Genomic DNA, 13,858 nt, shown 5'->3' on the forward strand with positions numbered 1-13,858 from the left:
ATATCTAGGAAAACAACATTCCAGTGTTTTCTTACAAACTCTTACAAACTTTAAGAGATTTGAATGAGAATAGTTTTAAAAGAAATTTAAAACAGTTTATTCCTAGATTCCCAGGCCGGAAGGGACCATTGAGATAATCTAATCCAAAATAGGGCATAGATCTGCCCCAAAATAATTCCTGGAGCATATCTTTTACAAAAAACATTCAATCTTGACTTACAAATTGTCAGTGATGGAGAGTCCACCACAACCCTTGGTAAGTTGTTCCAGTGGTTAATTACACTCACTGTTAAAACATGTATGCCTTATTTCCAGTCTGAATTTATCTAGCTTCAATTTTCAGCCATTGGATCATGTTATAACTTTCTCTGCTAGACTGAAGAGTCCATTATTAAATATTTGGTCCTCAAGCAGATACTTACAGACTGTGCTCAAGTCACCCCTTAAACTTCTCTTTGTTAAGTTAAATAAAAGGCTCCCCAGCTGGACTTCATGCATGAAGTATGGCAGCCAGGCTACTGCCCGGATGCCCCACTTCCCTTCAGGAAAGGGAAGACTGTAATGCATCATGTGAGACAAAGTCCAACCAGGGAGTCTGCAGATAGAGGAGAATGGTGGCATGAGATACCCAAAACTACTTCTCCCATCTGTCTACTGACTGTAATTGGCAACTCCGTAATGAGAGAGGACGAGTATTCTTACAGTGGTTCACATTAACATGAGCTTTATAAAAGTCCATCAAAAATGCAACTTGATAGAAACATGGTGGAAGCCCATGCACTGAGTCCCCCTCTCTTCCCTCACATCTCCATATGCTGGTGACAGGTTCAACAAGACAGACAATAGGTCATCGGTTTACACATTAGATATTGAGGGTAAGTGTGATTTAATGTATTAATTGATACAAAGTCTTAAGTATTCTCTAAAATAAAGGCACTAGGATTAGCATGGGGAATTTGTTAGTCTCTAAGGTGCCACAAGTACTCCTATTCTTTTTGCGGATACAGACTAACACGGCTACTACTCTGAAAACAGTAAATCAGTTCTTCAAATATCACACCTGTATTTTACTTTTATTGCCTCCTGTACAGAACATGGAATAACTTAGCCATATGAACTGCATGTTTCTTCTCTTTACTACATTCCTCTTAGCCAAATTATTTCTATTTTTTATATTATTTCCATTGCCTTTGTAGTATTTGTCATTGTCAGCAGTGACATGTACTGCAGAAGGCAGAGCTCCACCATTGTAGAATGAACTGAGCCAAAAGAGTCACTCATAAAGCTTTAACCTTCCCCTCCTGCTTTCTCCACAAAACCATCCTGCCCTCACAAAACAGCTGTTTCTGCTTTTACTCTTTTCCCTTCCTCACAAGAGTAAATGCCCTCCTGATTGAACTCCAGAAAGGTACCATTTTAACACCAGAGCAAAGGGAGAATACAGCCAGAAATATCAGGGCTTGAACTTGTATCCTCTGGGCATAGCTAGCACAGAAGAGGAAACAGGCCAGGCACCTTTCGGCCATTGCGCGCGCACACTCTTTCTCTCTCTCTCTCTCTCTCTGGGAGAGATTTTACAGAATGAATGATTTAAGCTCCATTTAGTGTTGGAGCCATCAGGAAAATCTGCAACACTGGATTTACTGCTGTATATGCAAACCTCTTTGGTTGAAAAATTGAAGTGGATGTTTTATGACAACACTCTGTCACACAGAGAGAGTACTTCCTGATTTTGATTGGTTGGAATTACCCTGAGAATAACTGTTCTCACAATATTTTGTTATCTCTGTTTAGAATCAGGGAGTGAGGAGGCATAGGACTCAAAACATTTCAAACCTCAGGCAAGCTTTTGGTTTGGTTCAGCCCAAGATACGGGCAAAGGACCAAGCTGGAAACGATCCAGACTTTTTCATGCATCTCTAATTCAAATGGCCTGCAAGGATCTTTTGACAGTTTGAGGAAGTCTCAAATCAAAATCATGTTCCAAATGGAACAGCACATAGGGCCCAATCCTGGCAGGTGCTAATCACCCTCATTTACTGTTGATTTCTGGAGCACTCTGCACCTCAGAAGAGGAGGCCCATAATAACTCCTAATTAAAAAGCTTGATTAACAGTGATACTAAACAAATTTCAGATTCATTGACAAAGCTGAAGGAGGACTGCAAAGTGTCCAGGGCTGCTGCAGTGCAATTTGGAAATATTTTTAATCTGATAAATGACTTTTCAGACTTTGAGGGATTGATTCCCCCTTTACAGAGTTTGAACGAGGGACATCCAGATCCATTGTCGATAACACTACCCCATCCACTAAAGGAGGCTAGTTGACCTCAGTTAGCAGTTTGTTGAACTGTTTTTTAATCAGACCTCTAACAATTAGAGGGAAACCCCATTATAGCTAGCTGATAATTAACTTGTTACATCTGAGCAGAACATTTTCAGGTCACTAGAATTCCCTTTTCAACACTGTTTTGAATTAACTCACAGGCAACAGCACGTCGAATTCAGCAACATCGCACAGACATCTTTGCAAACCCCCTAGAACTGTTCTTACGGCACTTGTGCAGTGGCACTGAAGCGTTAGCTTCCCATGAGCCTCAAAGGCTTCATTGCAGCATGCTCTTTCTCTGGATAAAGCAGGACATGTTACTTGGTGGGCTATATTGCATCTTTTTATAGTTCTTGGGTGAATTGATACTTTGCCTGAATAAGTTGGATCCTCATGGGGTTATATTTCAGATAGTTCATGTACTAAACACAAAAAACTAACCATAGCCTGACTTAATGTTAATATACTGGGCCAAATTGACCACTAGTGCAACTCAATTGTGATTTCAAGGGGATTGTTGCATTCAGCGCACTCACTATAGTTACCTTTTCTGTTCTGCTATGTAACTATTATCTCCCAAGCCTGTACAAAGCAGAAAAGGAGGAATTAAACCACCTGGTGCATATACTTTTTTCAAATAATGCTCTTAAAGTCATTGGGTATAATTATGGCTGGTTCTGAGTACGTGCTAGTGGTGAGAGTGGGATCACAGAGCCTTCCCAGTACACTGCAAAGGAGGCAGCCATATTTTGGTTGCAAAATACTGTGGACCACAAGGGGAGAAGGCCAGAGGGCAGTTCCTGCAGCACTCAGGACCCTAGAAGAGTAGGATTTGGGTTTGGAGTGGTGGGCCTTACACAGTACAGCAGTTGGTAAATACAGAGCGGCACTGGGGAAAGCACATGCAATACCTGCAGAATAGGTGCAGAAAGCATTGCAGGGTCCTAGCTACCCTGGAAGTGGTGTTATCCCTGCTCCTGACTTCTGCAGGCATAATGCTTTCAGGGGTCTTCACACTGCTTAGTTCCTTTTCCCTCCGACCATTGCTCAGGCTCATTGAGCCTTAGTATAGACCTTTGCAAATTACTTTTGCCTGAAATAAAAACTCCTTGGAGCCCAACACCTTCAGCTAGGGGGTCTACACATGAAGTGGCTGCAGCATGAAGGCCTGGAGCTCTTTGAGAGTGGGCTTGAGAAAATAAATTAGTAAGTGGAGAGCAAATGGGGGAAAGAGGAAGAGGAAGTATGACATTATAGTAGCTTCATTTTATTGTTGCTGGAAATTGTGCATCAGCTTCTTCATGTACTAGCTGGAAATACAGACATTATGGTAAAGTGCTTCCTTGTACTTTCATGTCTTTCCCTGAGTCATCTTTTAAGATAGATGTGTTTGAAGGTCTCAGATGTGTTTCAGGTGAACTACTGCAGGCTAGTTCATGACATCGCACATCGTTTATACTCTCTTTATGAGGGTGCAAATAATTTTTTACCACTTAAAAGTAAAGTTGTTTGCCAGAGAGCTTGTACAGATTACAGAACAGCCTCTGGATAAGATTACAACACACTGAATTACTCCTGTGCACTTTCCCCCATTAGTAGATTTTGGCTACCACCCAATTAAATTTAGTTTCCCATGTCCAACGGATACTATAATCAGTAATCAGTAATGTTCTTGGCCGTTGGCAATAATACTTAAGATCTTAAAAGAGCTATCACAATATGTGGGCAGCACTATTTTTTCTCTTGGTAACAGTGTCTTTTGCATTTAGTTCTAAATGTCTGATGAGATTGTAAATTGTCCTTGGGAGAGCCAGTAGGACTGACACTTTAGGATGGGGATTAAGAGGAAGAAATCTGCACAAGTTTCTGCTTGTGGAACTTTCTCAACAGTTGCTGCATTAGGGGCAGGGTTATTCCTCTCATGCAGAATAGCCTACCTTCAGGATCAATGGGAGGCCAGGGCTATTCCTGTTTCCATGGTTATGGCTCACTGCATCAAATCGGTCTCTAGCAGGGGAACACTGATGGGCTAAAGGTGGTTCTCCAATGTGTGCATGGGAGGTAGAGGGAAGGAGGAATCGTGGAAGTATTATACAGTATGAGGCATGACTGGTGGTGGTAGTAAGGAGTTTTGGGGAGGAGGGATGATGCTTTCTCCTTGCCCTGATCCATCTGTGCCTCTCCTAGTCTACTCTCTGCCCTTCCTGCCCACTATGAGGACACCCATACCTGTAGTGAGCCTTCCATAGACTTTGGAGAGAAGAGGGAGTCAGAGGTGTGGAACACTGCCAGTGGAACGGGGGCAGGGGATCACTGTGTCAGGGATCTCCTATGCATTGGGATCATGAAGGTATGATCCAGCTGTATTTTCTCATGTTTCTGCAAGAATACCTACTGGTGCTAAATAAATAAAACCATAACAATCATAATCATACCTTATTTTCCATAAACAGCATGTAAGTCATTCAGAGCAGAGACAAAATTACAGAATCACTTCACAACATTTTGTAGATTATAATATTTCCTGTCAAGAGTGCTAGTTATTTTGCCTTCTAGAGGGAAGAAGCAATCACAGTCGCATGGCATTGTACCATCACACTCTCATTTCTAGCTCAAACAAAGTAACACAAGCTGGCAGCATTCATAAAACCACCTTCCCTGGGAGAACTGGAAACCGATTTTTGCCTATTTTGTGCAAAAAGGGTTGATATAAATCTAGGTTTTATTTACATTTTAAAACAACTGCACCTTTTACTGCTCTTGGCTATAGATTAAAATTAACATAAAAATGTTTCCCTTTTTGAAGTAGTTGTTAAATAAAGGCACTAGTGGGTTTGGCAATGCACACCTTTGTAAACAGATTGATACTGCTGTAATTTGTTGCCATGCTAGATTCCTTGGTCTATTCATGAGGATATTATTGTGAGAAGTGAAATTTTAAGTTACTATTGCTTATCAAATGCCAGTTGTTTCTCGGTTTGCTGAGGAACTTGTTTAACCCAGTACTCACTCCTTAAAAGATGTTTCTATATTGTATTTCAGAGAGCAACTCTAATTATTTATTTACTGCAGCTAACAAATCTGCTGGTTCAAACATTAAAAATGCATTTTCCTGTGTAAGAAATTGCACAGGCAGAAGCTCCTGGTCGCTTTGTATGGTGCATAATTAAGAACTGCTACTTTAGGACATCACATTCCCTCTAAAAAAAGATGGCAAAGCTATTTAGTGATGCTAACATTTGCAGAGAGCTATTATCAACCTAACTGTGTTTTTTCCTGTTTGACGAACATGTTCTCAATAGACATTTAAAATAACTTTCTTTCCTGAAAAGTCTTTGTGCCAAGAGCTCCCCCCCACCCCCGTTCTACCTACCATGTAAAACAAAGGTTTGTTAAAAAAAGAAATGCACAGTCACGCTTGACATATTTTAAGCAGCGTTAAAGAAAATTTCCCAAATAATCTTGTCTTTAAAGTCAACTTATTTTCACGAGCATTCAGAATAACAAAAGTAGCAGCTTTCCAAATGGTCACCATTTTATCATCAGCCCCCTCTTGTTAAAAGGGGCCTGTCCATTAACAAAATTGTCTGTTCCTAGCAAGAGACCAACTTTAAGAATGCTTTAAAAAAATGGAACTTATGATTATTATTTTACTGAGGCATAATTTAAAAAACCATTAAGTTATATTGTTAACAGCAAAATAAATAAAATCTTGCATTTCTACAGACTATCCTATTGGAGATCTTAAAGGTCTTGACAAACACTAATCACTGAAGCTTCAAAACATCCATGTGGGTAGGTTAGTTATGGATGGGTGAGCTGTTGCAATGAGAGGCTAAGTCATTTTTTTGAAAACAGAACAAGGATGTGGAACAGCCAGGAAAAGAAGAACCCAGGACTTTTGATTTTTTTAATGACAAGTCTTCTTCATTATTCACAATTCATTCAGGGCTTATCAGAGATGCACAATTTAATAGTAGTATTTATTAGTATTAGAGTAGCACCTCGAGATCCCAATTATGGACCAAGCTGCGCTGTGCTAGGAATTGTACAAACAGAACAAAAATGTTGTAAGCAAGTTGGGATAGGGACTGTTTAAATAGAATATCTAGTTGTGTGGAATTCTATGTCTTTTCTGTTTGAAAAAAAAAATACATTGTGCAACACCCTCCCTCCCCCACAAATATGTACTGTCCAGGAGTTGGGAAAACGTATGTTTTGAAACAATTATAAACAATCCAATTAGATTCCATGACGCCGACTATAATTTAGCAGACAATGTGGACCAGGACAAACCATGGTCAGCATCATGTTCACTAACCATGATTAAATACTGGGGTAGCTACGTTTAATCATGCTTCTCTGACATGGTACCAAACATGATTTATCTTGGTTTACACTGAGTGCTAAATTGAGGTTAGCATCCTGGTGTCTAACTCAGTTGTTCACAATCATGCTCAAACATGAGTAGGTTCCAACCCAAACATAGAATAAGCACTCTTCAGTCAGAAACAGTGAATGGAAACTCACTACCTTTTTAAAAAATAACTACAGATGAAACAACTCCATGCTGCTGCATACTTTCAAGTCTCTCCCTTTCTCTCTAGTGTAATGGAGACACAACCCTTTAATAAAAGTCTTTGAAGAGAATATGACTTCTCTAATGGCTTCCATATTAACTATAATTCTTAGGGCTCAGCTACTCCTTTCTCTATATGATTGTGCCTAGGTGGGGGAGCAACCACTGCCATGTGCACTCCCTGGGAGCCCCAGGAACCATATACTGGGGATAGTCTCATCCAGAAATGTTCCTGGAGGTTCCCATTCCAGTGCTGCCCTTCTGCACCCCATGCCAGCATGTGCCATGCCTTTGAAAGCCATTTAACTACAACAGGCTGCAGGGGTCACTGTCAAATCTGTTGCAAAGATGATGAATTAAGATAATAAAACCATGTAAACACTTAATAATGGAAACCTATCCTTTTACAGTGGCAGTCCTCACTGTGGTCAGTGGAGTTGTGATCACAAGGTGCTGGCTCTCCTCCTTGTTTCCAGCTGCTAAATTGCATTCAAAGAAGCAAAAAATATATTTAATAACTTTCTCCGTATTACTGTTCCTTGCTGTGATTGACACAGGGACGTTTTGGTTGGGAGGGGAATGGTTGCATGTGATTGTAAATGGGAAGGGATTGGCTATGACAATCTCTCTATTAGGTGTAGTCCATTGCCATGAAAAACTTGGAGAACTCCTGTTTCACAGTTTTCTCATAAGATCTATTTTAATGCCTCATTACCACTCTTCTATCCTTATTAGTCAACGACCTATTCGAGGGAATAAATCATCATTTAAAGGAGAGCAAGACATCCGTGAATGTTTACACCTTGCTGATATTGAGAAAACAGGCCAAAACCCAAAATTCACAGAGATGCCAATTTTGGTTGGACGTATTCCTGGAGGTTTCATCACATGACATAATCTTTAATTAATGATTAATCTTTAATTCCTGGAGAGTCCAGGACAATCCTGGAGGGTTGACAACGCTACAGGGATGATTATTAATGTGACCACAAACCAGACCCATTAGAGATTGGCGCAGAAACCACTGGGATTGAGAGTGTGTTATTGGATGTACTGGGTCCCCCTGCCTGTGACCAGCTTCTAGTGTTGTTTCCCAGCTGCATATTCAGAATACCAAATTTCAGTGGAACGCTTAAATTCTCTGGAAATCTCCTATCTCATTTTGTTCCTTTAAAAACAATGTTCCATGTGCACTGTGTTCCAGGCCGCACTGCAGCCCTCCAGGTCACCTGGATTGCTGCCATAACATGGACAGGTTCATAGGGCTGGGTAAATCATGTGGGGTGGGAGCACAGAGAAGCCCCAGGTCAAGAGGGGCCAAAGATGGCTTAAAGCCACCTTTCTCCCCCTCATCCAGGCTGCAAATTCCATGCTGTGCCTCCTAGAGGGGTCGTGCAGAATCTCACCCAAGGACTTTAACTTTCCAACATAATGCAACAAAAAAGAAAAATATTCTCCACCCCCGCTGCTCATTTGTATATCAAATGCATAGGCTAGCACATCCAAAAAATAAAATTAATGAAGAACATGTTCCCCTTCACACTAACTCATGATTATGCTGAATTAAAACAACAGTTGGTATAAACTCATGGGTGCACGAATTAGACCACATAGCACTTTCATATACACCCTGGCTGAAATGTTTGAAGTTTATTTTTTCCAGAGGCTTCATCCCAGGCTGCACAGAGAAAATTGTGTTTCTCTTTGTGCGCCTTCTCAGTTAGTGTTTTTTATTTGAATGACTCTATTTGATGCTGTTTACTAAATAATGATTGAAAAAAGATCCAAGGGTTTCTCTGAGAAAATGTTTACAGCATGAAGTCATTTTCTCTAATGGCCTAGTTTAAAAAGTTATTGTTTTTGCGTCAGTGACATATGCTAATTTTACATGAACAATACAACCACGGTGCAAGACTTTTTCTCAGGGTCAGAGGCAAGGCAGTGGAACTGGGAGTCTTTGTTAACCAAAATACATCAGTTTCTTGTTCTTTCAGGACTTACTGCCTTTCAGACATCTTTTCCAAGACTCTTAATCAGACTCTTTTTCCATTTGGCTATATGTCTTTTACTAGGAGGCTCAAAGGATTTAAATCAAGAGTTTCTCCTAAATCAAAATCACACTTTAGAAACGTGAATACTTAATAATAAAATGGTCACAAAAATAGAAGCTATCTTGGCTAACAATGATCTGACCTCTTTGGATAAGAGAACCAACCCAAACAGCTTCAAGTTTCAAAAAGTTTCGTTAAGTATTGTCCCAGGCCTGGAAACACCGATGCCTAGATCCTCAAAGGTATTTAGACACCTAATTCCCTCTGAAATCAAAGGCCTTTGGGCTTAACTCTCATATACACTAGACCAGTTTGGCAGTGTAAAAGGGACTTAAAATTTAATTTAAGTTGTATTTATTATATACCGTATATACTCGATCATAAGCCGGTTCATTTATAACCCGACCTGTCCAAGATGGATAAGTAAAAATCGAACATTTTTATAACCTGTTCACAAGCGGACCCTATAATTCAGGGGTCAGCAAACTTTGGCTCCTGGGCCATCAGGATAAGCCGCTGGCGGGCCGAGATGGTTTGTTTACCTCGAGCGTCCGCAGGCACGGAAGTAAACCTAAGTAAACAAAGTGTCCCGGCGCACCAGCTGCTTACCCTGAGGGGCCGGGACAGCAACTGGTGGGGAAATTTTTTTGGGGGGGAGAAGTTGGGAGTCAGGGGAGTAACCCCTGTGACCATCCCCCACATGACCCCACCCCTAGCCCGGGACCCCCACACTCTCCCCATCCCATCCCTTCCCACCTTATCTGGGGAGGGCCAGGGGAGGATGTCTGTGGCCTGGCTGGAGCTGCTCCGGCAGGCTGGGCAGCGCGGCTGCATCCTGCTCCTGCGGGCCAGACCAGCATGTTCCAGCGGGCTGGGCCGGGCGGCATGGCTGCAGCATGCTCTGGTGAGCCGGGTGGCACGGCAACAGCCTACTTTGGGGGGTGGGGCGGCACGCTGCAGCCTACCATCCCCGGCGCTGCAGCTGCTTCGGAGGTTGGGGGGAGAGCAGTGTGGCCAGAAGCGGAGAGACTCTGGCTCTGCCTCTTCCCTTCTGCTCTGCTGCCTCTCCTTGCTCCCTCTGTTGGGGGGAGGGGCTCTGTCCCACCTCTCCCTCTCTATACCCGTTCATAAGCGGACCGCCTTCTCTGGTGCTTCTCTTTTTTACTAAAAAAATTGGGCTTATGAACGAGTATATACGGTATACATTCGTTTGAAGGTCTCTTTGCACTCTCAGACTGGTGTAGAACAGTCTTAATGAACAGTGGCTGTGTTTGTCTTGTGGGGGGCAAAGCTCAGTTCCAGGGCTCTTCTGGTGCATGTGATGTCACACTGTGTGAAGGTTGCCATTTTGAGCCCTGAGCAGCACTGAGAAGGAAGGAATGGCTGATGCCCAGCAGGCCTGATCTGGTTGTCAGAGGGCCCCTCGCTACTTTGGGGGCCCCTGCGATTGCATGGGTTACAGGTGCCTAATGCTGCCACTGAATGTAAACAAGAATCAGTCCTCTAATTAATGTTCTTAGTTTTACTCATTGACTTGACTGGCACTAGTCAAGAGAATAAAGATAAGCACCTGCGAAAATGTCTGCAGCATCAGTTTGTTTTAATTACACAGGTTTCTTCATTTCCTGCTTCCAAGTAAGAGTAGAAGCATAAGAACCAAAATACCCTCAGAGAAACTGTCCTTGAAATGTTAGTATTTATGGAGTGACTGGAAATGGACTTCCAGAAATGATGGCAGTGATATCTGTTCTCACAAGAGATTTCTAACCTGATTTACTATTTAAAATAAGTTCAAGTGAGTTCGGAGAAGCTTAAACAGGAGCAATTTTTTGATGCTTATTTGAACTGAACCACCAGCTACTTCTGAGGTTTTCCCAGTTCTTTCTAAATAACCATAATTCTAAGAAATCTAAATATTTCCTTTATAAACCTAAATATTCACATCTCAGAAGCATTATTTAGTAAAGCTGAAAAGGGAAGATCCATTACATCTCACCCATTTTGTATTAGGCTCAATTTAGTTAAAAATTCCTAAATGTCAAAGCTACAAATCACAGCTACCTCAGCAGCCAAAACCATCGCTGAAGCTAGTTTGTTTCACTAAGAATGCATCACTTATAGCTGCCATAATGGTGAGAAATCTTAGTTTGCTTGTTTCCTTCCTAGTGAAACATTCTACTTAGCAATCATCTATATGAACAAAAAAAATAAAAAATAAAATAAAATTCAGAGGAACTACACAAAAAGACTTATAATGAAATTATGGTTTAGAAGTATCCTCTCATTTCATGGTTGCTAGAATCTCTTCCTTTCATTCTAAGGTTACCGCACCTATAGTACTCATGAGACAATGCTCTGGCATCATATGAGCTAAGCTGGGCAACGTATTCATTTCTATGAGAGAAAATTCTACCTTATTTACTGTATATCAACTTTCTTTATAGTCCACTTTGAAAGTTAACACTTTGAGCTATGAATAGCAGAGTGATGAAAAAATAAGGCATAGAAACAAAATAACTTACTGTTGTAAATCGACAGAGACTTCTACAGCTTTCCACCAATTTTTCTTTTTATAGACCCGTTCCAAACCAAAGTCCTGAATCCAAATATTTCAGCAGTTTGGGAACATTCAGACACATTTCTGAAATCTGCACCTTTATAGTGATTATTAGTTATTATTTTATGAATAATTTGTATTTACTTTGGTTTATTTTTTTACATATCAGCCATTACCAGATACTTCAGTGCTGAACAAAAGTTAAAACCCAACAATAGTTAACGTTAGTCCCAATGGCCTGGAGAGTAGTTACCTACAAATTCATTTCTCCTGTAAATCTTCATCATAAATTTTTGTAGTCCCACTGAATTCCATAGTGTTGTAGAATGATCCCTGGCTATATACAAGCACACACAGATCTTGCCTGAGAACCCACACCCCCATTCAAGGCTTTTGCCTCACAAAAATGAAGATCTCTATTCAGTTAACTGTAGAAGTATCACAAAAGTAGAACGGAACAGAAGTAGAAAGTAGAAGTAAAACAGGAGTAAAACAGAAAGTAGAAGTAGAACAAAAGAAGATCAGCTATATTCCATCCAGTGAGAAAAGGAGTAGACCCACATAAACCAGACCATCAACTTGTACAACAATATCAGATGGCTTCTAATTGATATTATTGTAGTGCTTGGGAACCCCAGTCATGGGCCAGAATTCCACTGTGCTAGGAAAATGTCCGCTTACCATTCATTTCTTCTTCTATTAGTAAAACTGCAAAGATCTGCTTAAGAAAGCCATAAAATAGATACATTTTCTTTTCACACAAATTCCTAAAATGGATGCATGAACTATGGTATTGGTGTAGCAAATACTATTGTACATTACATTAACACATGCTGCTTCGGAAATTGATGTTAATAATAGTGCTGGACAAACAGTGGGGAAAGTTATCCACATGTTCTGATAAAGAGAAATCTCATTTAGAAAGTGAATGTGTTCAGAACTTTCCGCTCCCCTCACAACAATATTCACACAAGCAAAACTTTGATTTTGACTTGATTTCACTTTTGATTTGAATTTCAAGCCTGTAGTAGTGACAAAACAAAACTTGTTTTATTATGGAAGCAGTTTATAAAGGTGAGGTCTTTCAATCAGCGAACAGAAGCAATATCATGTGACTAAAGCAACCAATCTTACAGGTCTCATTGTGGCTATCATAAGAGTTCTTATTTAATTCTAGCTCAGTTCCCTAGGTAGCTTGTGACTGAGCTGAAAATGAGATATGCTAGTAAAGTACTAGTTGTGCTGAGTGCAATAGATAATGTAGCAGTTATACACTAATAAACAAGCATTAGTATAAACTGTCATCTGTCTTTATTTTGCTATGCCAGTTAATCAATTATCAAAATATGTTTACATTACACAATTGTTTTTTTAAAAAACAATTATCTCAGTTACTCATCACTTAAATGTGTAATAATGTTTGTAAGCGTTCCATAGAAAAGGGTGGGGGGAATCCAAAGAAATTTAGTTAAAATGCTCTTAATTTAATGTCGCTGGGTCCTTCTGAACTTGCGGGTAGGAGATGTAGAATATTTTTGAGCAGTTATTTTAGCTATTAACTGGAGTGACTTCCACGAAGATGTAAGGACTATTTTTTTTTAAAATATGCTTCAGTGCATAAGTCATTTCCCTTATGGGCAACTTGGTCCATAACTGTCTCTTTCAAGGCTTCTTACACCATCCTTTGAGGCATCTAGTACTGGTCACTGTTGGAAACAGAATATTGGACTAGATGGATCCTATGTCTGCTCCAATATGGAATTCCTAAGACCCTATCTCATATGTTCGTGTATTCTAATACAGATTACATTACAGTTCCAGACACGTCATTAGGATAGAGCTGTATTGTCATTCTAAAAAGTGCTATTTGCAAAGATTGCAATTCCTGGGAATGATGCTAAAAAGTGAGAGAACACAAAAGCTCTCGGGTAGATATCTGTCAAAACCTCCCATGCAGTCTGCAGGAAATAAACATATTTACTGATGCAGGACCACATTGTGTTAGAGTTCCTTGGTTAACATTACAGGGCTGCCATCACAATCGAATTTCAATGCTATTTCGTAAGACATGGGATGTTGCATGTTTCAGACTTTTCCACTGCATTCTACCCATTTCATTTTGCCTTGTAATAACATTTAGGAAGCATGAAACATATCAGTTCATCTTATCATGTAAAATCCTCTGCTCTCTGCAGGGCCGGCTCCAGGCACCAGGCACCAGGCACCCAAGCTGGTGCTTGGGGCGGCACCTGGAGGGGGGCGGCGGGGCGCTCCGGCCACCGGGGAGCGCGGGGCCACAGCCGGGCTCGCCGCCCTCCCCCCCGCGCTCTGGCCGCCCCCCCC

The 13,858-nt window shown here is 40.8% G+C and overlaps 1 protein-coding gene across 2 annotated transcripts in view; it reads right to left on the minus strand.

Moving 5' to 3' along the window:
- CALCRL (calcitonin receptor like receptor) overlaps nucleotides 1-13,858 on the minus strand; it is a 96,354-nt gene that overhangs the window by 45,832 nt on the left and 36,664 nt on the right. Inside the window, exon 1 of one of the 2 annotated variants that reach the window (XM_024201147.3) lies at nucleotides 4,558-4,615. The exons of the other annotated variant lie outside the window; for it this stretch is intronic. The gene's annotated coding sequence lies outside the window, so the exon portion shown is untranslated. Of the gene's footprint in view, nucleotides 1-4,557; nucleotides 4,616-13,858 lie in introns of those variants that run through there. 2 annotated transcript variants of the gene reach the window in all.

This window comes from Terrapene carolina, unplaced genomic scaffold (assembly GCF_002925995.2).
Source record: "Terrapene carolina triunguis isolate 2854851 unplaced genomic scaffold, T_m_triunguis-2.0 Scaffold62, whole genome shotgun sequence".
Lineage (NCBI taxonomy): Eukaryota > Metazoa > Chordata > Testudines > Emydidae > Terrapene > Terrapene triunguis.